The 27,395-nt window shown below is 37.7% G+C and overlaps 1 protein-coding gene and 1 pseudogene across 1 annotated transcript in view; both read left to right on the forward strand.

Moving 5' to 3' along the window:
* Positions 1-27,395, forward strand: part of HNF4G (hepatocyte nuclear factor 4 gamma) — a 121,785-nt gene that overhangs the window by 62,993 nt on the left and 31,397 nt on the right. The gene's annotated exons all lie outside the window — the stretch shown is intronic.
* On the forward strand, positions 4,105-5,095 carry LOC150004537 (small ribosomal subunit protein uS2 pseudogene; annotated as a pseudogene).

Here is a 27,395-nt window from a genome sequence, read left to right on the forward strand (position 1 = left end):
CCTGGGCAGGGTGATATGGAGGGTCTGCTGTTGCCCATGCAGCAGAACCCCCTCTCTTCGCAGCTGAAGGGTTCAAGGGAAAGACGGAGTCAATACAGCTTGGTTTCAGGTGCGCCGCAGGAGTTGCCGGTGTTGACTACAACGTCAAACCGCCTTAGGGACTCCGGCTCCGGATTTTCTGTTGGGGTTTACTCCCTTAGCCTTTCCCCTGAAGAGGTATGCCGCAAGGCAGCGGAGGTTTTTTGGAGTCAGAGTTTTCCTTCTCCGATGTGCCCTGACTGGAAGATCGAACCAGCGACACTTAGCTCGCAGGCCGACGCTCAATCCACTGAGCCAAACCAGCCAGTTCGATAAGCAACTACAGGTCTTCTATCTGATTTTTAGTTTTACATTAAAAAATAATTTTTATTAGTGAAATCAAAGGTAAGTGATAAAGATAACATTTAGAAAAAAACAAAATTCAACCACAATTGTTAATTTCTTCTTATTAAAGTTTAACATCTGAATACTATTTTGCCTTGTATCTCCTGAACCTTGACAGAAAATATAGGTGAAATAATTCATGGTTTTACATGTATTACTGCAGGTAAATAAAAGACTTGGTTTCTAGTCCTAGTAATGGCCTTGAATCAGTAACTTCATTTCTCTGGAGCTCACTGTCTCATCAGAGGTTCCAATGAGGTTGCTGGTTTTCAAACAGTGTCCTGCTGTGTACTACAGTTTGGGAGTGCTTTAATCTCCCCTCAGTTGTATCTGTGCATTTTGCCTATTGATAGCATGTTCTAAATTTGTTTGGAAGGTAGTTTCATAAAGGTAAAGATTATATCAGAACTAGATTACATCTAGAATTTTTTCCCCCTTAACATTTTATTGTCCATTTCTTCTTTCAAATTCCTGGACTGACATCAGACACAAATTACCAATGCCTTACATTCCAGATTTTTCATGGAATACTCACCTGCCCATTTTTACCAATCACAATTTTATTTGTTTTTCAAGGTCCAACTCTATGGCCTCCTCTTTTATGAATAATAGACTCTTTTAAAGTAAAAATACTTTTATTGAAGTATAATTGACATATGATATCACATTAGCTTTGGGCATACAATATAATGATTCAATACTTGTATGTATTGCAGAATGATCACCACAATAAGCAGTTAACATCTATTGCCATACATAGTTACAACATTTAATTTTCTTGTGGTGAGAATTTTTAAGATGTGCTTTCTTAGCAACTTTCAAAGATGGCATGCAGTATTATAAAGCTATCCTTTAATTTTTCTTTTTTAATTTAATCTTTATTATATAATTTCTCAATTACCATTTAGACCCCTTATACCCTCCTCCCCTCGGTAATCACAACACTGCTGTCCATGATACTTTTTTCCTTTTTTCTCAATCCCTCCACCCTCTAATCCCACCCCCACCACCTCTGGTTGTCATCCTGCTCCCCATCCATGAAACTCTCCTTCCTTGGCATTTCAGTAAAGTATATTAGTATTATTTATGAGGCACTTACCTGCTCTTCATTCTGTTATGGTTATAGGCATGTTAAGAGTTGCCATTTCTAATTCCTACAGGGCCTAGCAAGGTAGGGGATAATTAGGAGATAATGGTGGGATCACAGGGCACTCCCGGAAGAGCACATGTTCCATTAACAGGGACACTGCCTTAATAGGGCCCCTGGAGTCTGTCCACATGGAGGTTTACAAACAATATTACCAAATTCTATTTCAGTAAAAAGTGTAACACCCAACTTTTTTGTGTGACATTTTTAACTTTTGGAAGCATTAAAAAAAAAGAATATTATCAGAACGACAATGAAAATGTGTGACGATCACCTGAGCATGCCTCTGAACTGCACATCTTCTCACATGAACATGGTCTATTTATTTGCACCTTTGTTCACTGAAATTTAGTGAACATTATTAGAAATGTTAAGACATCTTTTTACATAAACTTGGGTAAAATCATGATGTTGATAAAACCAATGCAAACTTGACTTCAAGAGCAATGTGACAATGTCCTCAGGCTTACCATATTGTAAGTGGATAATTTTTACCGGCAGAATCTTTCGTTCTCAACCTGTATGTCTACATAAGGCTTTGCAGTGTAATATAAATGTCTTCTAGAACAAATGGGAGATTAAGGGACATTTCACAGTTCTTACTGTAGTTATATAAGAGGCAGACAATCAATTAGCTAGTTGCTTAGAAAAAAATCAAAAGTCCCATCTGGAAATTTGGGAGGTTTATAACATGAACTTCTTGTGCTCAACTTGGAAAAGATGATTTGTATTAGGGTCTGTGTTTTTTTTTTTTTTTTTTTATTGCTATTCTTGAGCACTTTTAGTACCTACTAAATACACAAGAATACTATTACTTTATATTCTTTTAAATATTGCTCTGCTAGAATTTTAAACTGTACAAACACAATTTGAAACACTCCTATTTTAATTCTTTATATAAACAGTGATAGTGTTCACAACAGATCTACATCATCATTTTATTCTTTCCTAGTCGAAGTAATTCCGAATTTAACTTTTCACATCTAATTAAAATTTTAATGTAATCCCTCATTCTTCTTATGACTAAATAACAGAATAGTGACTGGGTGTTCAGGAGTGATGATTCAACAGCTCTGAACTCAATGGCATGTGAACTGAACATGCATAGGCATCATAAAATAAAGTTTAAATGATGTGTTTACTAAAAAAATGATAGTTTTTCACTTGAGGAAATGAATTATCATGTTACATTTACTAAAATAAATTTTAAAAGTTGATTACATTTCTAAAAATGGTGTTGACTTAAATATTTAGTCATTTATTTAAAATGTATCAGAAAGAATTTTCCCAAATTTTATCTTGTCAGTCAAGAGAAGTTTGTTTTCTCTTCCCAACACAAATGGAATTGTATGATTTGAATGAGCTCTTTGTGTGACTCAGCACCTTTTCTTTTTAACAGTCCTATTTACAAAGTCAGCAGAGATGTTCTCTCCTTAAAAAAGAACCGGCCTCCTATTATGTCCAGAGAAGTTTCTGGCTTCTGCCCAGACAGCCAGCAGGTCTGCCCTTTCTTTCCTTAGCCTTTGTTACACTGCCCCCTGGTTCTCACTGAATAGCCTCACTGTCTAAATTGTTCAGTTTACTCATTTTACGTTGTCCCAATTATGTATACACTCTGTGTAACTTTTCACTGATGTTTAATATCATTGATCTGAAAGTGCTCTTATTTAATGATAGGTCTACTCTCTTTAAAACTAAGGAAAATGATAGCATTTAAATCAAAAGTAGATAATATATTTAAAACTAGGTATGTACCAGATATTTCCCTTAAAATTTTATAATAATATCATTTTCAGGATTAAACAGGCTAATCATAAGATCTTAATAAGTATTATTAATTCTAGTTGCTTAAAACTATGGTCAATAATAATTGTCAGCATTAATGAATAACTTACTCCTATTATATTTTTTTATACAGATGACACTTTCATATAAATTATTAAAGATTCAAAAATAAAGTTAATAAAGATTCAAATGAATGAAGTCAAGTGGATGGCCACTTTTCAGAATGTAAATTTTTACTCTTTGAATGAAATGAAATTTTAGAAAATTGACAACATTTTTTTTTCTTTGACATGATATAGCATTATGAGAAAGCAGTCAGTTTCAAGTAAATAGCAATTCTATCTCAGCAATTCTTAAAATATAAATTATTAGAAAAATATTAAATGATTAAATAGGATGGAGTAGAATGGTAATTATATTATAATTTATCTTTATTATGAGTATTAAGCAGCCATGACAATTGATGTTATTTATTTATTTATTTAGAGAATGGGGAAGGGAGGGGGAGAGAAAAGGTGAGAAGCATTGATGTGCCAGAGAAACTTTGACCAAACGTCCACCTGTTTCCTCTTGCATTGCCCCCAGCTGGTGACTGTGCCCACAACTCAGGCATGTGCCCTGACTGGGAATTGAACTGGCGACCTTTGTGTTTGTGGTACGACACCCATCCTACTGAGCCACAACAACCAGAGATATAGTTGATGTTTGTTAATAACATTGAAAAATGAGCATAGGCTTTCCGCGCTACCCAGAGAAGGGTCCATACGGCATTGTTCTCGGTTCCCACGTAACTTAAAGGGAAACTTTCACAATGTCCGGAGCCCTTGATGTCCTGCAAATGAAGGAGGAGGATGTCCTCAAATTCCTTGCTGCAGGAACCCACTTAGGTGGCACCAACCTTGACTTCCAGATGGAACAGTACATCTACAAAAGGAAAAGTGATGGCAGCTACATCATAAATCTGAAGAGAACCTGGGAGAAGCTTCTGATGGCAGCTTGTGCCATAGTTGCCATTGAAAACCCCACTGATGTTAGTGTCATATCCTCCAGGAACACTGGCCAGCGAGCTGTGCTGAAGTTCGCTGCTGCCACTAGAGCCACTCCTATCGCCAGCCGCTTCACCCCGGGGACCTTCACTAACCAGATCCAGGCAGCCTTCTGGGAGCCGAGGCTGCTGGTGGTCACCGATCCCAGGGCGGACTATCAGCCTCTCACCGAGGCGTCCTACGTGAACCTGCCCACCATTGCGCTGTGCAACACAGACTCTCCTCTGCGCTACGTGGACATCGCCATCCCTTGCAACAACAAGGGGGCTCACTTGGTGGGCCTTATGTGGTGGATGCTGGCCCGGGAAGTTCTGCGCATGCGCAGCACCATCTCCCGGGAGCACCCCTGGGAGGTCACGCCCGATCTCTACTTCTACAGGGATCCTGAAGAGATTGAGAAGGAAGAGCAGGCCGCTGCTGAAAAGGCTGTGACCAAGGAGGAATTTCAGGGCGAATGGACCGCCCCGGCTCCCGAGTTCACTGCTGCTCAGCCGGAGGTCGCTGACTGGTCTGAAGGTGTGCAGGGGCCCTCTGTGCCCATTCAGCAGTTCCCTACTGAAGACTGGAGCGCTCAGCCTGCCACTGAAGACTGGTCTGCAGCCCCCACTGTGCAGGCCACTGAGTGGGTGGGAACAACCACTGAGTGGTCTTAAGCTGGTCTGCCACAAACTTAACAGAAAGGAAATGAGGTTGACAGAAAATAAAAAGTTTCTAAAGGTAAAAAAAAAAGAAAAGAAAAATGAGCATAGGTTAATAGTAAGTGAAAAGAACAGGATATACAAATATATAATGCATATGATCACAATTATGTAAACATGTCTGAGTCCAGAGCCTGAGTACTCCAGTGCATGAAGCTTTAAGACATTTCAGAGCCTTCTCTGGAATTTTCTTGTTCCACTTCTTTGCCTGGCTATTCCTCCTTCTGGTTCCAGATTAAATGTTACTTCCCCAAGAAAGCATTTACTTACCCTCAAGGTCACTTCAGACCTGGTACGTCCCCCAGTTGTATGTGCTCACAACACTCTAATTTTCCTTGATAATTCTTGTAATGATTATAATTTATCACCGTGTGGTATCTTTTAAATGTCTGTCTTCCTTCAATAGACTGGAAGTTTCTTTGAACAGTAACTCTATCAACCTTATTTGCTCAATGCTTGGCCCAGAGACTGGGACAGAGATCAAACTCAGTAAACATTTGTTGAAGAAATGAATAAATGAATATAAGGTACTGTGCTAAGAACCTTTCATGAAATCTCATTGAGACTGCACAAAAAACTTATGAAGTGAAGACCATCCATTTTATTTTATGGATAAGGAAAATAAATTTTAGGGATAGAAAATTGTCCATAAAGTTATACAGCAAGTAAGTAAATAGAAATAGAAGTGGAAAAAGAAACTTATTCTTTTTTTAAAATTCATGTCTTCTTTTATTTATTTCTTTGTTTTATATTTTACTTTTTTAAATATGCTTTATTGATTATGCTGTTACAGTTGTCCCAATATCTTTTCCCTTTGTTCCCCTCCACCCAGTGACCACCCTCCCTTCAGTTGTCCTCCCCCTTAGTCCATGCCCATTGGTTGTGCATATAGTTCTCAACATCTTCCTGTCTACTCCACTCCCTCCTACTATGCTTCTTAGTTCCTGTACTATCTCCCTCCCTTCCCCCTACCTGCTGACCTCCCCCCATAATGTTCCCCATACCTATAATTCTTTTCCCATGCTTATTGACTACTTAGTTTGCCTTTGTTTCAGTTCCCTAGCTTCTGTTGTTGGTTGTTGTGATACAGTTTTCATTTTAATGTTCATAGTTTTGATCCTCTTTCTGCTAAACAAGCCCCTTTAACATTTCGTATAACAGTGATTTGGATCTGATGAACTTCTTTTATTTTACTTTGTCCTGGAAGCACTTTCTCTGCCCTTCTATTCTGAATGAAAGCTTTGCTGGATAGAGTAATCATGGTTGTAGGTTTTTGCTTTTCATTACTTTGAATATTTCTTGCCAGCCCCTTCTCACCTGCAGAGTTTCTTTAGAGAAATCAGCTTATAGTCTTGTTGGGACCTCTTTGTATGTAATTCTCTTCTTCTCTCACTGCTTTTAAGATTCTCTCTTTATCCTTAATTTTTGACATTTTGATTATAATGTGTCTTGGTGTGGTTCTCCCTGGGTCCAGTTTTTTTGGAACTCTCTGTGCTTTCTGGACCTGTAAGTCTATTTCCTTCACTAAGTTAGGGAAGTACTGCTTCATTATTTTTTAACATAATTTTTCAATTTCTAGTTCTTCTTCTTCACCTTCTGGCAATGCTGTATTTCAGATGTTGGCCTGCTTATAGCTGTCCCATAGGTTTCTGAGCCTCTCCTCATTTTCCTCACTTTATATTTCCTCTTTCTGCACTGGTTGACAGTTTGTTTCTTCCCTATGTTCTGATTTGTTGCTTTAATCCCTGGTTTTCTTTCCCTCACTACTAGTTTTGTATGTGTTTTTGTTCATTTCAGCAGGACTAGCCTTCATTCCTTCCCCATCTTGTTTAAGATCTGCTATTAGGTCTGTAAGCATTTTTATAACCAAAGCTCTGAACTGTGCTTCAGAAAGACTTCCTATCTGCTGCTTCGTTAGATTAGATATTTGCTGTCTGATCAGGTGCGTCATAGGGATCTCTATCATGATCTGTGCTATCCTGACAGTTTTGTGTTTACCTTTGCTTCCTGGGCAGGACTGTCACACCTCCTATGCTATAGGCGGCAGAGCCCCGTGTACTCATCACAACGGGGTGACCCTTCTCACCATGCTGTGGCATTTCTGTGGGGGCGGGGGCATCCAAGACAGATTCCTGTCATTCAGTCTCTACTGAGAGACCAGAAGCCTCCTCCTCCATCCTCACCCACTCCGGGCTTCACAGTCCAAGACAATGGAGGTCTGCCTTTGTGGCACTGGAATCTCAAGCTGACGGGTCTGGTCTGCAACCAGGGCTACTGCCAAGGCACTTCTCGCCTCCCCTTAAATATGGGTGCCTGTGCTTACCACTACCCTGCTACCATTGCCCCTGCTGCCACTACCACCATCACAGCTTGACTTCTCCACCCCGGCTTCGCCCCTCCTACCATCCAGATGAGCACCACATCTTTATAACTTTATATGTTGGACTTCCATTTATTTTCTGGGACTCCTGGTTATTTATGGTTTTGCAGTAGTTGTATTCCTTCTTAGCTGTGGAGGGAGATGGAGTGTGTCAGTCTAGGCCTCCATCTTGGCCGGAAGTCTCCTGAAACTTAATGTTATATGTTTATCTTAGTTCATTATTCCAACAATACAGTGCCTTCCAATTGAAGGACAAATCTTGCCACACACTTTAATATTTCACAAATAATCAGTCTGCTGTAAGGTCTGAACAATGATTGATACTTTTAATAATGACAGAATTGTTATTGCTGGAAAGGACTAGAGCTAAAGTGAACCCATCTCCTTATTCAAATGAATGAAGGCACATAACAATGGAGTAGAAGAGCCAACTTTATTAAACCTTCCTCTATGGCTAGAGATGGAGTGATTTTCTGCTACCCTTGTCTCAGAAGTTGCCTGTTGCTCTATGCTTGCAGTCAATTTAATTGTATAACCTCCTGATTTAATGAGAAAGATTATGCATAATTATTTAGTGTTAAGACTATGTTTTCTACAAGCAAAGAGAAGCTGAATGAATGAAACCTACATGCTGCCACCTTGATCTAAGGCTTCCCAGTCTCCAGCACTGTGAGAGATATGTTTCTGTTGTTTAAGGCACCCAGTCTATCTTATTAACCTGAGCAGGATAATACATCAAGTTTGTTGATTTTTCAGATTTTTCTCTCTTTTGCTGAGATTCCAGTAACAATTTTCACACAATTGTGGATTTTGTGGATTTTTCTTCTGTAAAATTCTGTTGTTTTATTTTAATAGTTCTGAGAAATACTATTAAATAAATATAAATTTAGCATAGTAAGAGATTATTGGTAAAAAAGGATCTGTTAAAATTATGAAATCTCTGTATTCATAAAAATTATTTTGACCTCAAAATCTGCTTTGTCAACATCTATAAAGCCACACTAACCTACTTTTGATGAGTAATTTTCTTATATATAATTTCAAAATTTCTCTAAAATCAGAGAAGGAAAACTCTGACTCCAAAAAACCTCCGCTGCCTTGCGGCATACCTCTTCAGGGGAAAGGCTAAGGGAGTAAACCCCGACAGAAAATCCGGAGCCGGAGTCCCTAAGGCGGTTTGACATTGTAGTCAACACCGGCAACTCCTGCGGCGCACCTGAAGCCAAGCTGTATTGACTTTGTCTTTCCCTTGGACCCTTCAGCTGTGAAGAGAGGGGGGTTCTGCTGCATGGGCAACAGCAGACCCTCCATATCACCCTGCCCAGGCTCTGTAGCTTCAGTTTCACTGGAGGACACTCCAGCGTCATCGCAAGATGTGGACTCAACACGGGAGGAGACAGATACCGGTTATAAGCTCATCCAATTGGCGAAGGAAACGAGCGCCAGGGGTCTCCTCTGACGGTGGGAGAGGTCATCGCACCTCACTGGACAGCTACCGCCCGCCTCAAGCTGGGCAGCCTCAGCCAATTAGGTGCCGTCTCGCCATGGCTCGCCTGCCCCACTGGGTGCGTGGGGATCAGAGAGGCGCTTCTCGAAAAGTGGGCCACAAAACACCCGCACCAGTTAATTCCAAGCAAACAACAAGAAAGAAGCCTCCGGCTCTTCGCCTCGCTAGCTGGAACATCAGGACCATGTGCCCCGGACTTACTGCAGACCTTCCGTGGATCAAGGGTGCCAGGAAAACCGCTGTCATCGATAGGGAACTGGCACGACTAAACATCGACATTGCGGCTCTACAGGAGACCCGGTTGGCCGACAACGGAACTATCAGAGAAACCAACTACACCTTCTACTGGCAAGGGAAGTCTCCGGACCAACCAAGACAGCACGGTGTTGGGTTTGCTGTGAAGAACACGCTTGTTAACTCCATAGAGCCACCCACAGGAGGCACAGAGAGATTACTTACCCTCCGATTGTCAACAACTTTCGGCCCAGTCAGCATTCTTAGCGCGTATGCCCCAACCCTCTGCGCCACCACCGAAGAGAAAGAACAGTTCTACCATGCACTGGACGAAGCGTTATCCAAGATCCCCAGAAGTAACGCTCTCTATCTCCTTGGAGACTTCAACGCAAGAGTAGGAGCCGACCACATGGTCTGGCCCACCTGCCTTGGAAACTTTGGGAGAGGAAAGATCAATGGGAATGGTCAGCGACTGCTTGAGCTTTCGTGTCACCACGGCCTGTGCGTGACAAACACATTCTTCAAGTGCAAAGAGATCCACCAGGTGTCATGGAGGCACCCCCGCTCCCGCCATTGGCACCAGCTTGACCTCGTCATCACCAGAAGAACGGATATTGGCAGCACCCTCCTCACCCGCAGCTACCACAGTGAAGACTGCGACACGGACCATGCCCTCGTGGTAAGCAAGGTGCGCATAATGCCGAAGAGGTTGCACCACTCCAAGATGAAGGGTCGCCCACGCATCAACACCAGTTGTGCCAGCAACCCAGTTAAGACCCAGCAATTCATCAACAAGATGGAAGATGCACTCGGCGAGGGAGTGGAGGCAGATGACATTATCGAATCCAATTGGCCACGTCTCCGCGACGCCATATACAACTCCACCATTATTGCTTACGGGAAGAAAGAGCGGAAGAACGCTGACTGGTACGAGTCTCACTGGGAAGAAGTGGAACCCATGATCGAGGCTAAGAGGAAGGCCCTACTGGCTTACAAGGCCACGCCCACTCCCAGTACACTTCAAGCTCTACGGGCTGCCAGGAACAAAGTCCAGAAGACCGCCCGCCACTGTGCCAACACCTATTGGCTAAACCTGTGCAGAAGCATCCAGGAAGCCGCCGATATAGGCAACGCACGAGGAATGTATGAGGGTATCAAGAAGGCAACAGGCCCAATCCCCTCCAAGATCGCCCCCCTTAAGTCCAAGACAGGTGAGGTCATCACTGACCAGGAACAGCAAATGCGGCGGTGGACCGAGCACTACCTCGAGCTGTACGCAACGAAGAACACCGTAACAGACACTGCTCTTAACGCCATCCCAGACCTACCAGTCATGGAGGAGCTAGACACCCCACCTACTGCGGCAGAGCTCAGCAAAGCCATCGACCGCCTCGCTTGCGGGAAAGCACCAGGAAGCGATGGAATCCCTCCAGAAATCCTAAGGAGCGGGAAACCAGTCCTGCTACAGCCGCTCCACCATCTACTCTGTCGCTGCTGGAAGGAGGGTTACATCCCCCAGGATATGAGAGATGCCAACATTATCACCATGTACAAGAACAAAGGAGACCGCAGCGACTGCAACAACTACCGGGGCATCTCTCTCCTCAGCGTCGTCGGCGAAGTATTCGCCCGGGTCGCTCTTGCCCGCCTGCAGACCCTTGCTTCCCGCGTCTACCCAGAGTCCCAGTGTGGCTTCAGAGCTGGCCGATCAACAGTGGACATGATCTTCTCCCTACGCCAGCTGCAGGAGAAGTGTCACGAGCAGCATAAACCACTCTACCTCGCCTTTATCGACCTTACGAAGGCGTTTGATCTGGTCAGTCGAAGCGGTCTCTTCAGCTTGCTACGGAAGATTGGCTGTCCACCACATCTGCTTGCTGTGGTCATGTCCTTTCACGACAACATGCACAGCACGGTGTCCTACAACGGCGCAACTTCTGAGGCCTTCCCAGTCAGCAGCGGAGTAAAACAGGGCTGCGTCCTCGCACCTACGCTGTTCGGAATCTTCTTCTCCATGCTCCTCCAATACGCCTTTAAGGACTGCAGCGAGGGTGTCTTCATTCACACCAGATCCGATGGCAAGCTCTACAACCTGGCCCGTCTACGAACCAAGAACAAAGTCAAAGATGTGCTCATCCATGAGATGCTCTTCGCCGACGACGCAGCTTTGACATCACACTCCGAAGAGGGACTCCAGCAGCTAGTCACTTGCCTTTCCCACGCATGCAAGGAGTTCGGACTAGCCATCAGCCTGACGAAGACGAATGTTATGGCTCAAGGCACGGGGACTCCCCCATGCATCACCATCGACGGGTACACCCTGGAGGTTGTCAATGACTTCACTTACCTCGGGTCCACCATCTCGAGCTCTCTGTCAGTCGACTTGGAGGTCAACCGGAGAATCGCCAGGGCAGCCACAGTTATGGCCAGACTGAACCGGCGAGCGTGGAACAATTCCAGCCTCACTGAGAAAACCAGACTGCGCATCTACCAAGCCTGCGTACTCAGCACTCTCCTCTATGGCAGCGAGACGTGGACCACCTACGCAAGGCACGAAAGGAAACTCAACAGCTTCCACATGAGGTGCCTGCGACGCGTCCTGCATGTCGCCTGGCAGGATAAGGTCCCCAACACTGAGGTGCTGAAGCGAGCCAATATGAACAGTTTGCATGCAGTTCTTAGCGAGAGACGCCTCAGGTGGCTCGGCCATGTCAAAAGAATGGATGCAGGCCGTATCCCCAAAGACCTCCTCTACGGCGAGCTAGCAGAAGGCAAGAGGATGACAGGGCGCCCAAAACTGCGGTTCAAAGACATCTGCAAAAAGGACATGACACAATGCTCCATCAATCTCAACACATGGGAAGTTCAAGCAGACGACCGCCTAGCCTGGAGGCTCGCGGTCAGGCAAGGTACGTCACGTGCAGAGGCTGCGCGCAACGAGGAGGCGGTCCAGAAAAGATCGAGGCGGAAGCAGCGTCAACAGCAGCAACAACGGCCATCTGCCTTCACCTGTAACAAGTGTGGCAGGGATTGTCACTCCCGAGTCGGACTGCACAGCCATTCTCGGCGGTGCAGATAGACTCTCAAGAAGCTACGCCATCGTCTCTCGAGACGGACGGCTGCCGACGAAGACTATGTTTGAGTTTTACAAAAAATGCTTTCAAATATTTTTACTAGATCATTAGCACTAGCTCCAAACAAAATGGGAGTTAAGACTTCTCACTGCTGTTCCAAGATCCAATCACCATTTTATCTTATGACTTACAAACTGAAAGTTGACCAATAAATCTATTTAATCAGATCTTTCAATATTGTGAATGATCCTCCTGATAGCCAGACAGTATAAGTCTATTGTGGCCACTTTTCATTTTTATTTGTTGTTCTGGATGGAACTTGTTTTGACGCTACGGTTTTCTTAAGTATAAGCTATTCCAAAATCACTCTGTTATTATAGGTTGCTTTGTCCTTAGCCTCTCTAGTATTCCTTTTGGGCTATTGGTCTTCCAACATGCAGTTAGGGGATTAAAGTAAATCATTTAATCCATGCTGTATGTCACTCAGAAGTATACTTTTGGAAATTGTTTCCACAAAAGCACCAGTGAAAGCAGCCAGTCTGAAATATTGACACTATAGGAAAAACTGACATCTTACTCCTTGTATTGATTCTAATCTTCTCTACAAATATAGACTCCATTCTCCACTATAGCATTTTAAGTGATGACTGCTAAGGTTTCTAAATTGCTTTGTAAATTATTTATTACTTGGACTCCTTGTAAGGATCTCTTTTCCTCTTGCCTGACGTGATTCCTAAGGTCTCATATATATTGAAAAGTCTCAGTGTGCTTATTGACCACAGCTTTCTTATAGAACTCCATTTCTTCCTATTTTATTTTGTAAATATCTGTTCTACCCATATTTTGTTTATGCCTTTTGTCATTCTTATTTCTTATATATTCACACACAGCACTAGGCAGGCTGACAGTTTGGAACCTGGCACAGTTAATTAGCACATTCTCAAACTAAAAACTTTAAAGTATTTAGGATATTGTTTTAATGATGGAGGAAACAGTTTTTATTAAAATATTTTTTATCAGAGCAGATGTACATATTTAATTCAGTTGTACTGATGTAGTAGGGCCATTGTTCTAAAAAATTGCAAATGCTTTCTTTTGTGGGTTATTTTTGTCTCTTAAATTTATTTTGTGAACCATAAGGGTTTTTTTTTTGCATTTTCATTTTTTATTTTTTAGTTTTTTTGGCTGAAATTTTTTAATTGTATTTCTGTTTTTATCATTTAGTTTTTTATACTCCCCTCCTCCCTGCAATCACCACACTGTTGTCCATGTCCATGAGTCCTTTTTCATTCTTGCTCAGTCCCTTCACCCCCTAACCTCTGCCTCCCCTTGCCACTCCTTAGCTGTCAGTCTTCTCTCTATCTATGAGTCTGTCTCTATTTTTCTTGTTAGTTCAGTTTGTTCATTAGATTCGACATATGAATGAAATCATATGGTATTTGTATTTCTCTGATTGGTTTATTTCACTTAGCGTAATGTTCTCCAGGTCCACCCATGCTGTTACAAAGGTAAAACTTTCTTCTTTTTTTATGGCCAAGTAGTATTCGATGGTATAAATGTTCCATAGTTGTTTTATCCATTCATCTACTGATGGTCTCTTGGGCTGCTCCCATATCTTGGCAATGGTAAATAATGCTGCAGTGAACATAGGGGTGTTTCTGTTTTTTCAAATCAGTGTTTTGGATTCCTATGGATATATTCTCTGAAGTGGGATCTCTGGTCAAAAAGCAGATCTATTTTTCATTTTTTGAGGTATTTCCATATTGTTTTCCACGGTGGCTATACCAGTTTGCATTCCAATAAACAGTTTAAAAGTGTTCCCCTTTCTCCACATTCCTCACCAGCACTTGTTGTTTATTAATTTATTGGAGATAGACATTCTGAGAGATGTGAGATGGTATCTCACTGTGGTTTTAATTCATATTTCTCTGATGATTAGTGATGTTGAGCATCTTTTTATATGTCCATTGGCCATCTGTATGTTCTCTTTGGAGAATTGTCTATTCAGGTCCTTTGCCCTTTTTTTTAACTGTTATTTTTTTCTTTTTTTTTTTTGGTGTTGAGTTTTATAAATTCTTTATACATTTCTTATATTAACCCTTTATCAGATGTATCAATGAATGTGTTCTCCCACCCTGCAGGTTGTCTTTTTATTTTGTTGATGTTCTCCTTTGCTGTGCAAAACCTTTTTAATTTGATGTAATCTCATTTGTTAGCCATAAGGTTTTATTAATGTTTATAATTTAGGTAATAAAAATGCACTTCATGTCAGTAAACAGAACACTTTAAAATTGTGCCTGCCTACTTTTAGCTGACTGAAACTATACTCATATATAAAAATATTCAACAGAACGAGGTCTGTGCTTAATAATATGAATTTCATCCTCCCCAACTTCCCGGCTTTCTACACTGATATAATTCAGACCAGTTTGCTCTCTGTGAATTAAGACTGGAGTGTTTTTGGGTGCCTCTTGTAGTTTGTAAATTTAAGAAGCTACTCATCTTCTTCATTCCTTAAATGTCATTTGATTATGTTTGAAGGGTATGGACTTTTAAGTCCTCTAAGTCCTTATAAATTATAGTGTTTTTTTATACTGTAAAAGGAAATAATAATAATATCATTAAAATAGAAATAATAAAATAGAAATAATATCTACCCAAAGGGTTATTGAAAGAATAAATGCGCATATTGGATATTTGTAATGGTTATGACATTACTGATATATAATGTTTGCTAAAATATTTAGTTTTATGATTATATTTTAATGTAATACCAATCTATACATATTGAGAATGAAGAAAATAGTTAATGATTGTACATTGGAACCATATGATCATGTGGGCACTTGTTTCTAATATAGAAATTTGAAGAGCAGGAAAACATATTTCTAAGATCACTGTAATTCTCAATGAAATGGAGAATACAAATCCATTAGAAGACAAAGCTTTAGATCCATTTTGAAGATATATAAGCTAAGGAAGCCAGCATTATCTAGTCAGCATGCTGTGTCAGGACTGTGCCAAGAGGTGGAACAGGGCCAATGAGCAGCTGAGGACAATGAGGCCCTTATGGCCTTAAACTTCAAGCCCTTTCAATGCTGTCCTTGCCAGGCAAGGTTGGCTCCAGGGCAGTGTGAATTCTCTTTGTCCATTTTTTGGTGCCAGCATAGTTATTATAACCTCATTTCATTTCTTCCTCCTTACAAAGGCATTCATCTTTAAAATAAGTTTTCTATACCTATTTTCATACTCTTCTCCTGGCTTGGGATGCTCATTATTTAATATCACTCCAATTTTTCAATGCCTATCAGAAGTGTGATGCCCCCTACTATCTCTTCCTATTGCCCTCAATTATTTGTTTCTTCCTTTCTAAAGGATTTCAGCATCCATTGTGTCAATCACTCTAACTGGCATCTGATATTAGATACCATCCTATCTTTTTAAGTAATTGTTTTATGTAAAATCTATTATCCAACCAGAAACATAGGACAGAGAAGGTTCTCTTATTGTCCCTGTAGTAGCGCTATAATGAAAGGTTAGAAGGAAAACTGAAAAACAGGTTAAAACAGAGTATTTTCAGATAAAATGCACATTTTAGCACTAAATAGAGCTTTAGAGTAATGCTCCACTTTTGTGTAACATTTCACATATATGTCCCACTCTGACCTAGTAAAAACCAATTTTTACCACATTACTTTGTAAATTACATAAAACTTTCACATAATTTACCTCATTTATTCCTTGAAACAATCTTGTGAGTCATTTTTTAAAATTCCTCACCCAAAGATATGTTTATTTATTTGAGAGAGAGAGAGAAAGAGAGAGAGAGAGAAACATTGATGTGAGAAACTCCATTGGTGGCGAGGGATCAAACCCGCAACCCAGGTATGTGCTCAGACTGGGATCGAACCATCAACGTTTTGCTGTACAGGACAATGCTCCAATCAACTTAGCCACCAGGCCAAAGCATAAGATGAGTCTTGTTATCCTCATTTTGTAGAGATCCACAGCCTGGGAAATACTAAGTGATTGGTCCCAAGTGCCCAGAAGTCTATTACTTTTCTATCAGTCCCTGGGGACCTCACCACTGGCTCATCTCATCTTCAAAGGACCACATGAGAAAGGCCAGAAAAGATATTTTTTGCTTGGATTTATAAGCAGTGACACTGATCCCTTTTGAGAAAATCTGAGAGAAGAGCCACCATCCTAAGTGGTCTCTCCCTGTTCCCTTTAGGATGCAAGGATAGGAGCAATTCTCTGAAGAGGATTGGTTTGACACAAAAAACAGGTGGCAGTCTGCAGACTAACTGTCTGCAAGATATGCATGAGAGAACAGATTGGAACATGATTAAATACATATATGCACATATATTTATATACTAATCATAAAATATTAAAATATGTGTGAAATATATATATGTATATTGTTAAAAAGCTAAGCTAATGCATATTAAAAATTTTAAGAGTTTATTTCAGCAAAAATCAATTTCAATCAGAAGTGCCCCAAATGGAAGGTTTGTGAGTGTTTCACCGGACCAGAACTGGGGAAAGAATCTATAGAAGGTACAGGAGCAAATAAAGGAATTTATTTGATTGGCTTAGAGTTTAAAGCCTGGTTGGCTGTTTGTGATTGGTTATTGCAAACAGTACATGTCCTCAGCTCCAATGACCTATGATTTCGGCATATCTTGGTTAAGTAGGTACCACATCATTTTGCTTACTTTCCACTAGATTTGACAGGGTATATAAATGCTGTGTGGGTGAGAAGAGCTTAATGACTGAGCACCAGAGCTGTTCATTTGTATTTGAATCTATCATTAAGCTATCCAATGATCCTTAGGTACATAGAAGAGCTGTTTTAAACAACATCAGTTCTCTATTGGAAGAAGCAAATGTGTTTGTGGTTGTGTGCTATTAAAACACATTTGACTGCAATAGGCAGAGAATAGCATGTCTGATTCTTTGTAGAAGGAAATTTTAACTTCTGGACATAATAGAGAAATTAGAAGAGGCATAGATCTCAGTAAATGATATATCTAATAAATAACTCAATGGAGAAAAAGATAACATTGTTTCCTATAGCTGTTAAAGCGGAACATATTATTATATATTCAGGGCATAAAATCTTTATTTCATCTTAATTCCTGTTATCAAATCTATTTTCCTCCTGGTTGCTCCCTGATCTTTTCTAGATATCCTCGTTTTATTTATACTACTGGAAGAATCTCTCTATGTTCTTAGCTTTTGTTACTCTTATTTGAATTTCTTCATAGGGTTCTCTAGAAATTCTTTTATTAAAAGAAGATTCTCTTGCTATGCTATGTAAAATCAATTTAGCAACTAAATTTAAACTGCATTTACTATTATCCTGGTGTCTTTATTTTCAGTTATAAAATTTTCAAAAAAATATAAAGGCACTTTAAAATATACTATAATATAATTAATATGATATAAATATTAATGGAGATCTGACTGGAAATTTAAAAAGAGATTCAAATATTCATACTGTAGGAAAGACAATTGGCAACCACACAGAAACCTTAAATTCTACCATATGATCCCTTATATCAGAGTATTAATACCAACACTTGAAAAAAAAAAAGGCATGCTTAATGCAAGAGATACATATACACTTGTTCCATGGACCCCGTACCTAAACCCATATACAAAAATAAAAGCAAAATAATCAATGGCCTAAACATAAGAGCCAAAACAATAAAATCCTTAGAAAAAAACATAGCTTCACAACTTCATGACCTTAGATTAGGCAATGGAGCTTTAGAGATGACACTAAAAGCACAACCAACAAAAGAAAAACTAATCTTGGGGTTCACCAAGATTAAAAATATTTGAACGTCAAAAAACACTCTCAAGAAAGTAAAAAGGTCAACCCATAGAATGGGAGATATTTACCAATTCTATATCTAATAAGAGGCTTGTCTCCAGAATATAAAAATAACTCTTACACTGCAATAATAATAAGATATATAACCCATTTAGAAATGGGCAACAAGGGTTTTGAATAGATATTTCTGTGAAGACACATAAATGGGAAATGCAATTTATTAGAACAACAAATGGAATAGACTTCACACGAACTATGACAATTTTGACAAAGATGAGGGAAAATTTAAACCTCATACTCATTGCTGGCTGAAATGTAAATTTTGCAACTGCTTCGGGAAATAGTTTGGCAGTTTCTCAAAAAGTTAAATACAGAGTTACAATATGACCTAACAATTTCACTCTCTGGTGGCACCCAAGAGAACTTAAAATATATTTTTAAGCAAAATAATTTTATACCAATGTTTATAGCTGCATTATTCATAATAAATAAAAGGTGAAAACAATCCAAATTTTCATCAACTGATGAATGGTAAACAAAATAAGGTATATCCATACAATAAAGTATTGTTCAACTATAAAAAACAGTGAAATACTGATATATGCTTCAACATGGATGAATCTTGAAGACATGCTAAGTGAAAGGGACACCACACACACACACACACACACACACACACACAATTGCACAATTTTATCCACATGAAGTGTCCAGAATGGGAAAATCTAACAGAGGAGGAACATAGATGGGTTATGTTAAAAGGCTGGTAATGAATATGGGCTTCTTACGGAGTGATGAAAATGTTCTGGAATTATATAATGATGGTGGTTGTACAATCTTTTGAATATTATAACACCTGGATTATAAATTAATATATATTTACTATTTATATGTATACCTACATATGTTTATTTATAAAATATTTAAATTTTTCTCTCTCCCCCACCCCAGAAGGTATAATAGATACAATAAGGTTATAAAACATATTATAAAACTACAGTAATTGAAAACAATTAGTACTATCTGATAAATGGTAGAGCAAGAAAATGAAACAGAGTCCAAATGTATTTCTAAACATGTATGCACACATACTTTTTTTGCACATTGGGACTAATGTTTGCTGAAAGATAACTTATTCAATAAATGTGGCTAGACAACAGACAAATGTTCAATCAAAAACATTACAACTATATCCCTACTTCATATATTATCCAAATTTTTCCAGATAAAAGAGTTTTAAATATAAAATAATAGTTATAAAAATTATAGGAAAGAATGTGAAATTGAGATGCTATTTTTTCTCTTAGCCTAGGGAAAATACCAGTATAAATACAGTGAAATATATGGACACAACAAATAATAAAATTTGACTTTGTGAAATTTTTAAAAATATCATGACAAAATGGTAATTTATAACATATTTTAGAAATATACTGATTTCAAAATATAAATAGTTCTGATGAATCAATAAAATAGTAGCCAAGTCTTATGGGGCATATACCTCAAAGAAAAAAAAACTATTTTTTCTTAGAAATTATCATTAATTACTATGTGTTTGTCATCACTCTTATTGTTTAAACATCAGATAAGAATTATTTTTAAAATTTTTGATTTATTTATTGTTTTTCTCTTACAGTTGTCCTACTTTTTCCCCCATTGCCCCGCACCCACCCAGCCCACCCCTTCTCCCACAGTCAATCCCCACCTCTTAATATGTGTCTATGGGTTATTTATACTAGTTCCTTTACTAAACCTTTCCCCTATTTTCCCCATCCTCCTCACCCCCCCTGGTAACTGTTAGTCTGTTCCTTGTTTACATGCCTCTGGTTCAATTTTGTTCATTTGTTTGTGTTGTTCACTATAACGTATGATGCCTGGTCTATAAAATAATTTTTTAAATGCAAGTATAAACAAGAATGTGATATTTCTACTATTCAATTTTGCAAAAATAGAAGTTTTAATATTCGGCATTGATGAGGTTATGGGAAAACAGGATTTCTGTTACATATAGTGTTGATGTGTGTGTAAATTATTGTAATCATTTTGATGTAATTTGACCTTACCTCCTACAAAGAAAAAAGTATAGACTATGCCTGTTGATTCAGGAATGCTGTCTCTAGAACAACTCACACATTGTTAGAAAAGACATATGGAGGCTACTCATGGTAACTATCTGTAATAGCCAAGACCCGGAGACAGCCTAATTGTCCATTGGGAGAGTGGTTGCCCAATATATGATGATATGAAAATATGTTCAGCATATACTGTCAAGCAAAGACATTTGTAGGACATAATATATATTATGATTTATTTGTATTTTGAAAGTATAACAACACTTACACATACACAGTTTTTACATGTACAGCCTCTCTAGACAGATACACTCAAAAATAGTGGAAGTGCGACTAGGAAGGTCAGTTTGGGATCTGGAGGATGAGGGAGATTACTTTCCATATAGAGGACTGCATAGGTAAATCATTCTCAAAAACTTTAACAAAATTCCTGTGGTAAACAATAGCAGTGGCTAAGAGTAAAGAATCTGACATTGCATAGCCATATATTTGTGTTTGGTTTTGTCACTTCATTTTGGTCAATTACCTAAACTCTCTAAGTCTCAGTTTTCTCTGTAAAATAAAGATAAAAATGGTGGTCACATGCAGAGTTGTAAGTCTTAAATAAGATGTAATGTAAATTAACACATAGCCTGGCAAAAAAGTAATAATCTATTAAAGGCTATATATAATATTTATTTACAATAGTAATGGTAATGTACAGAGGTTTTGGCTTCCAATAAGAACTGTTGTCAAGATATTCTTGCAGTGGCTATTGATCTTTAAAATTTTTTTAATTTAATTTTTTTTTAGTTACAGTCTACATTCAATATTATTTTGTATTAGTTTTAGGTGTACAATGTTGTGGTTATACAACCATACATTTTACAAAGTGTTGCCCCTGATATTTCCAGTACCCATCTGGCACCATGCATGGTTTTTACAATATTATTGACTATATTCCCTATGCTGAACTTTATATCCCCATGACTGTTTTGTAACTACCAATCTGTACTTCTCAATCCCTTCACCTTTTTCACCCAGCCCTCCAACCCCCTCCTGTCTGCAACAGTCAGTCTGTCCTCTGTATCTGTGAGTTTGTTTTTGCTGTTTGTTCATTTATGTTGTTTTTTAAATTCCACATACAAGTGAAATCATGGTATTTATCTTTCTCTGACTGGCTTATGTCACTTAGCATAATGCCCTCTAGGTCCATCCATGCTGTCACAAATAAGATTTCATTCTTTTTTATGTCCAAGTAATATTCCTTTGGGCATACTTACATAGCAGTGGCTGCTGGTCTTGATCAGGTCTTCCTATCCACGGTGTCATGAGAATCTGATGTGTTATAATCATTGTGTGTATTGTGACTCATTTGTTTCTTATAATACTCCACCAAAGTTTGAGAATTGTTTGTTTTATGTTAGAAGTGAATCAGTGCTGTGCCCATAAAATCTCTTACTCTCTCCTGAATTAAGAAATCATTTTTGAATCGGACAGAAAGGGGTGGAGTTACAGCAACAATGCAGAGAATTCCTGACAACCCTGGGTATGCCAGTGGGAGGGAGCCACATATGAGAAGCACACCATCACAAGCTATAATCCTAGTTTAAAGTCAGTAAACATGAAGTTCCAGATGATCTAAGGACATAATAGTCACTGTAGACTATTTTCATACTAGATAAGCCTAAATTGCCTCCATAATCCTAAAAGCCAATAAAATTTCTGGGCATAATCAGGAAAGAAAAGAGAAAATATAATCTTACCCTTTATGTTAAACAGTAGTGTTTCTGCTTTTAAAATACCAGGTGCAGTTCTGGTTATTAAATCTCAAGAAAGGCATATCCTTAGAACTGGTATTACTAGGTCAAAAGTAGTAAGCATTTAAATAGCTCTTGATATATACATATTTGTATACATATACACATATATTTTGAGGAAGGGCAGTTTGCATTGTTATCAGCTTTGTATGAATGATGTTAGTTATCTGCTTCATATAATACTATTTATAAAATAGGCTAATTTACTAGGCATAAAGTTACATTTTGAGATTAATGTCCTTTGATTTTTGTCAAATTTGGACATTTTTCATATATATTTTCCTTTGTCTAAATTGTATACTTACATTCTGCTGATGATGATTTGTTTATTAGGTTCTTAATGTTTTAAATTACAAATTAAAATGGCCTCATTACTTATATGTAAGTAACCCAGGGATCTAATAAAATGAATAAGAACTGTGGAAGCTAGTTTATGACTATTGACTTCTATCATTTTGTGAACTTGAATTATACCTGTTATATTTGGTGGTTTGTGAGTGGAAAGGAGAGTAGATATTTCATAATTCCACTCATTAATGTAGGTGACTTTAGAAATTTCTACTAGGTTCTGTGGGATACGCAACTCTTTAACACTTACAATGACTATCGCTGAGAAATTTTCTTTTCAGAGGATTTTATCAGTAGTTTATTAGGGTTTAGAGAGGTCTCTGTCTTTCTGTGCTGACATTCTCTGAAAACAAGTTAGCTTTTGAGTGCAGGTACTGATTTCAAATGTTCAGTTTGATGTAGTTACTGATTTCTAAACCTGATTCTTCTGCTAACTTGTTGGTGAACTTTTGACAAGTCATTTAACCTCTGTTTCCTCAACCGCAAATGAAGCATCAGCCTGAGGTGTCTAAGCTTCATGCCAGCTGTGCCTTTCTGATTCATACACGCATTTCTAGTTTCCAAATATACCTTTGGAATTTCCAAATGAATTTGAGATTGTCCATGGTCAGCCATGACTCAGCTTCTCTATCTCATTCTATAATTTTTTTTTCCAGCACAATATAAACAGTACAAATTTTCAAAAGTTTGGAACCCTCAAATGTTTTGAAATTATATTCGCTCACCACTGTATAGACAATGTTAAATCAAAATATGCAAGCAAACATTGTTTTTATCTTGCAGTCTTTTTGAGTCAGTTTCACTGTCTTGTCACTAGTAAACAAATGCACATATGCCTTATGCTAGAGAGGGTTCTGCTGTAAGCTCCAGAATATGAGTTGCAAAAGGTAATGATACAGCCTTGCAAATATACATATTTGAGGATTCTTGCCACTTTTCACGTAGTTTAAAGCTTGTCTGAGGAAGAACGTGATGAATCCATTTAACTCTCAGTTGCATTTTAAATATTTTGTAGATACACAGACTTAGAATAATTAACTCTGCTTACTACTCAGTGATTTAAGAGGAATGACCCTTGACAGTCTTTTTGTAATAACTAACACAGCGCATTTTAATTATTTTTTAATTAGGAAAAGAGACCCCCAGAGTTTAACATTCTTGGAGGTAAAATTGCACTTTCAAAATTGGTTAGTTTTACTGATTTTTCTTTCTAATGAAAATGAAAGATTTTGCATTTTAAAGACCTGAGTGTGCTTCTAAAAATGATTATGTAAATAATTTAAGATCAGGCATATATTATAGGCAATTGTACCTTTTTCTTTTTTAACCATAGCATACCATTTTCTGGTCAATTAGAAACTGTATATCCAGACTATAAGTTAAATAATAATAGATCTGGAAAATAGAGAATTTAATGATTTTTATAAGAACCTGAATTTGAAAGTTCAGTCAAATACTAAACTAATTCTATAAACATAAAAGTCCAGTTTATAAGATATCAAGGAAAATATATATAATAAAATTTATAAGCAGCCTTGGTAATTATTAAATACTAAGTTTAGTAAACAGAAAACTCTTATCCTCCATTTTAAGCTTCTGTTTATCTTGAACTCTTCTCATTTTATTCTTTTCACTAATACTGTACTAAAGTGAATCTCTGATTAATATTTAAATGCACATGGGGAGAAACAGGTAACCTAATCAGATAAAATAATTAACAAGGCACCTCATTTTCATATCCCTTAAGTCTTACAAGGTAGCATATATCTTGATTACTACATTATCATTCTCTTTGACCTCCTTTCTAATCCAAAGCTTAGATTTCATGATTGAACTGGTTTACTAGGAGACTGTTCTTTCCCCATTGTATATTCTTGGCTAATTTGTCCTAAATTAATTGACCATATATTTATGTGTGTATTTATTTCTGGGCTCTCTATTCCATTCCATTAATCTATATATCTGTTTTTATGCCAATACTATACTGTTATGATTACTATAACTTTGTAATATAGTTTGAAATCAGAGGGTATGATGTCTTCAGCTTTGTTCTTTTCAGGATTGCTATGGCCATTCAGGGTCTTTTATGGTTCCATAGCAATTTTAGGACTGTTGTACTTTGTGAAAAATGCCATTGGAATTTTAATTGGGAGTGTATTGGATCTGTAGGTTGCTTTAAATAGTATGAATATTTTAACACTATTAATTCTTCCAATCCATAAGCATGAAATATTTTTTCATTTATTTGTGTTTTTGGTTCTTTGCATAAATGTATTGTAATTTTCATATATACATCTCTCTCTCTCTCTCTCTGTCTCTATCTGTCTCTTTCCCTGTCCCTATCCCTGACTATATCTGTATACGTTTGTATGTTTACATATATGAATTTTATTCCTACATGCCTAATTGCAACCATGAGAGAAGATGAGATTTGCCAAATTTAAGAGCATAAGAACTGACAGCTAAAACAGCAAAGATCTCACAAAAAGAATGAGTAGAAGTGATCATAGGGCTGAAAGTCCAGTTGAGGAAACACACAAACAGAAAATTCAAAGAGTATATTGAGTGTATTTTTAATGACATATAGTCATTACCTTTTGAATGAAAATTTTCTTTTAATATGTCCGTTGCATATCTGTTTTAAAGTTATTGTTCACTCTATATCTTATGCTGTTGTATATTTATCTTGCCAGTACTTGCTTATGAAAATTAACTTTAAAGGCTATAAAAGCTATATATTTGTTAGACTTTTATGTAAAAGATTCTGCACAGGAATTACAATTATTATGCTACTATTTTTAGTTTATTAGTTAAACACACTTTTTGTGTACATATTACTGCTTCACTCAGGAGATACTGAGCTTATATGATGTATAAGAGGTTATGTCTGTGTAGTTTACAGTATACCAGAATACATTTATATAAACATTTATTTTATAACGATAAATTTTAAATAAATAAATGGCTAAATAAACACATAAATATTAAACAGTTCTATATAATTTCCTAAAGGTTCAATCAAGCTTCTTATCATAGTGGACCCTTATAATTTTTGAAATACTTAAATACATAATCACTATTGATTCTTATTTAAAATAAGTTGAATTTTAGATGAGGACACATGGCCTCATTGTACTATACTGTAGGTCAAGATTTCTCCAACTCAGCATTATTGATGTTTAACATAGATAATTCTTTGCTCTGTCATTGTAAGATGTTTGTAGCATCCCTGACTTGTACTCACTAGATACCAATATCATTCCTCTCTCTAGTTGTCACAACCAAAAATATCTCCAGATATTTTCAAATGTACGCTTGGGGGAGAATCACTCCTCATCGGAAAAACAAAACAAACAAACAAACAACAACAACAAAAAAACAACACTGCTATAGTTGGATGACTTTTCTAACATGCCACCTAATTTTAGTGAAATAATAGTTCAAGACTGATATACCTTATAAAGTAATATAAAGCTGGAAATATGCGATAGCCATAGAATGGAAAAACTCACACTGGAGTTTGGTTACATGTCTTGAAATAGCTAAACAAAGTGAATTGAAGCATGCCTCATGACAGAAGCATAAAAGAAAAAGCAAAGCCTTTGGAACCAGGAAGCGCTGTTCTGAATTCCAGTACTCTGTGAATGATGCAAGAAAATTGTAATCTTTAATCCATAGAATGACTGATCTTCTCCCTCATGCTTTTCCCAGGTGCTAATTCTGCCCTCTAGAATCAAGGAATAGGGACATTATGTTTCTATCATCATCTGATAGGCTGAGTAGCCTCTAAGTCCCATTGCTGAGGGGGCTGCTTCTTGTAGGAAAAAAAAAATGTAAATCGTTTATTTCAATTTCTCCTTTCCTCAATCCTACTGCTAGATATATAATAAACTAATTGTTTCAATGTTTTGGACACTAGTGGTGAACAATAAATGAAGAAGCAAAGAGGTATCTGTGTGGTACTTCTCTCTGCATGTTGAATGTGTGAGGGAGCTGGTATATTCAGTAGCACTATATAAGCATGCAGATGGAACTATTGAACTCTGGAACATTTTTTAAGGTAAAGGGATTCAATGATTTATTAAAACCTCTCCGAAGCCCATAATACTGAAGAGAGAGTTAAATTTAGTGAAAAAGCTTACCAAGACATTTCATTAACACTTACATTGATTATAACCTATTAGAAAAAAAATTCTGTATATTCGCTCTTCACATATTTTTCATAGAAATGTCAATAATTGTCACTTCCCTAAGAATATTCTTAGTGTACTGATGTGTGTTGTACATTAAAACATTTAATGGAAGACACTTTATATAGGCTACATTGAATTCTTATAAATAGTGGTATTTCCTTAAAATATAATCTACAGCAGATTAAATTTTTAGGCTCTTTATTGAAGTATAATATAGATAAAGAGCACATATCTTAAGTGTATAGCTTGATAAAATTTCACAACTATACACTCCCATGTATTCACAGATTAGAATTTGAACACGAAGATCTGAGTACCTTTTAAAAACCTATGGTGGACCACATTTCACATAGGTTGATTTTCTTTTTCTTTTTTTAATTGTTAGCGGTTTTATTTGTTTGTTTATTTACTTATTTATTTTTTGAGAGAGGGGAAAGGAGAAAGAGAGGGAGAGAAACATTACTGTGTGGCTGCCTCTCACTCGTGCCCCCAACTGGGGACCTGACGTGCAACCTAGTCATGTGCCCTGACTGGAAATCGAACCAGCGACACTTGGCTCGCAGGGATTTTCTTTTAATATAATTGTTAAATAACAATTTATGGTGTACATATATGCATAGTATATATGTCATAAAAAACTATATACAGTAATGAATATAAATAACTAGGTAAGACTATACTCCAGAAGGAATTTCTGTGAATTTGGGAGACATAGTAAAAGGAAACCCATCAACAATTTCAAACATTCTGTAATTACAAGCCCAGCCTCCTCCTCCTCAGTGGGAGAAGACTTAAGAAATTACAAGATCAGTCCCTCTGGTTAAAATGGTTGTCATGAGAAATG

Source organism: Furipterus horrens, unplaced genomic scaffold (genome assembly GCF_987537825.1).
Source record: "Furipterus horrens unplaced genomic scaffold, mFurHor1.1.pri manual_scaffold_7, whole genome shotgun sequence".
In the NCBI taxonomy this organism is placed as follows: domain Eukaryota; kingdom Metazoa; phylum Chordata; class Mammalia; order Chiroptera; family Furipteridae; genus Furipterus; species Furipterus horrens.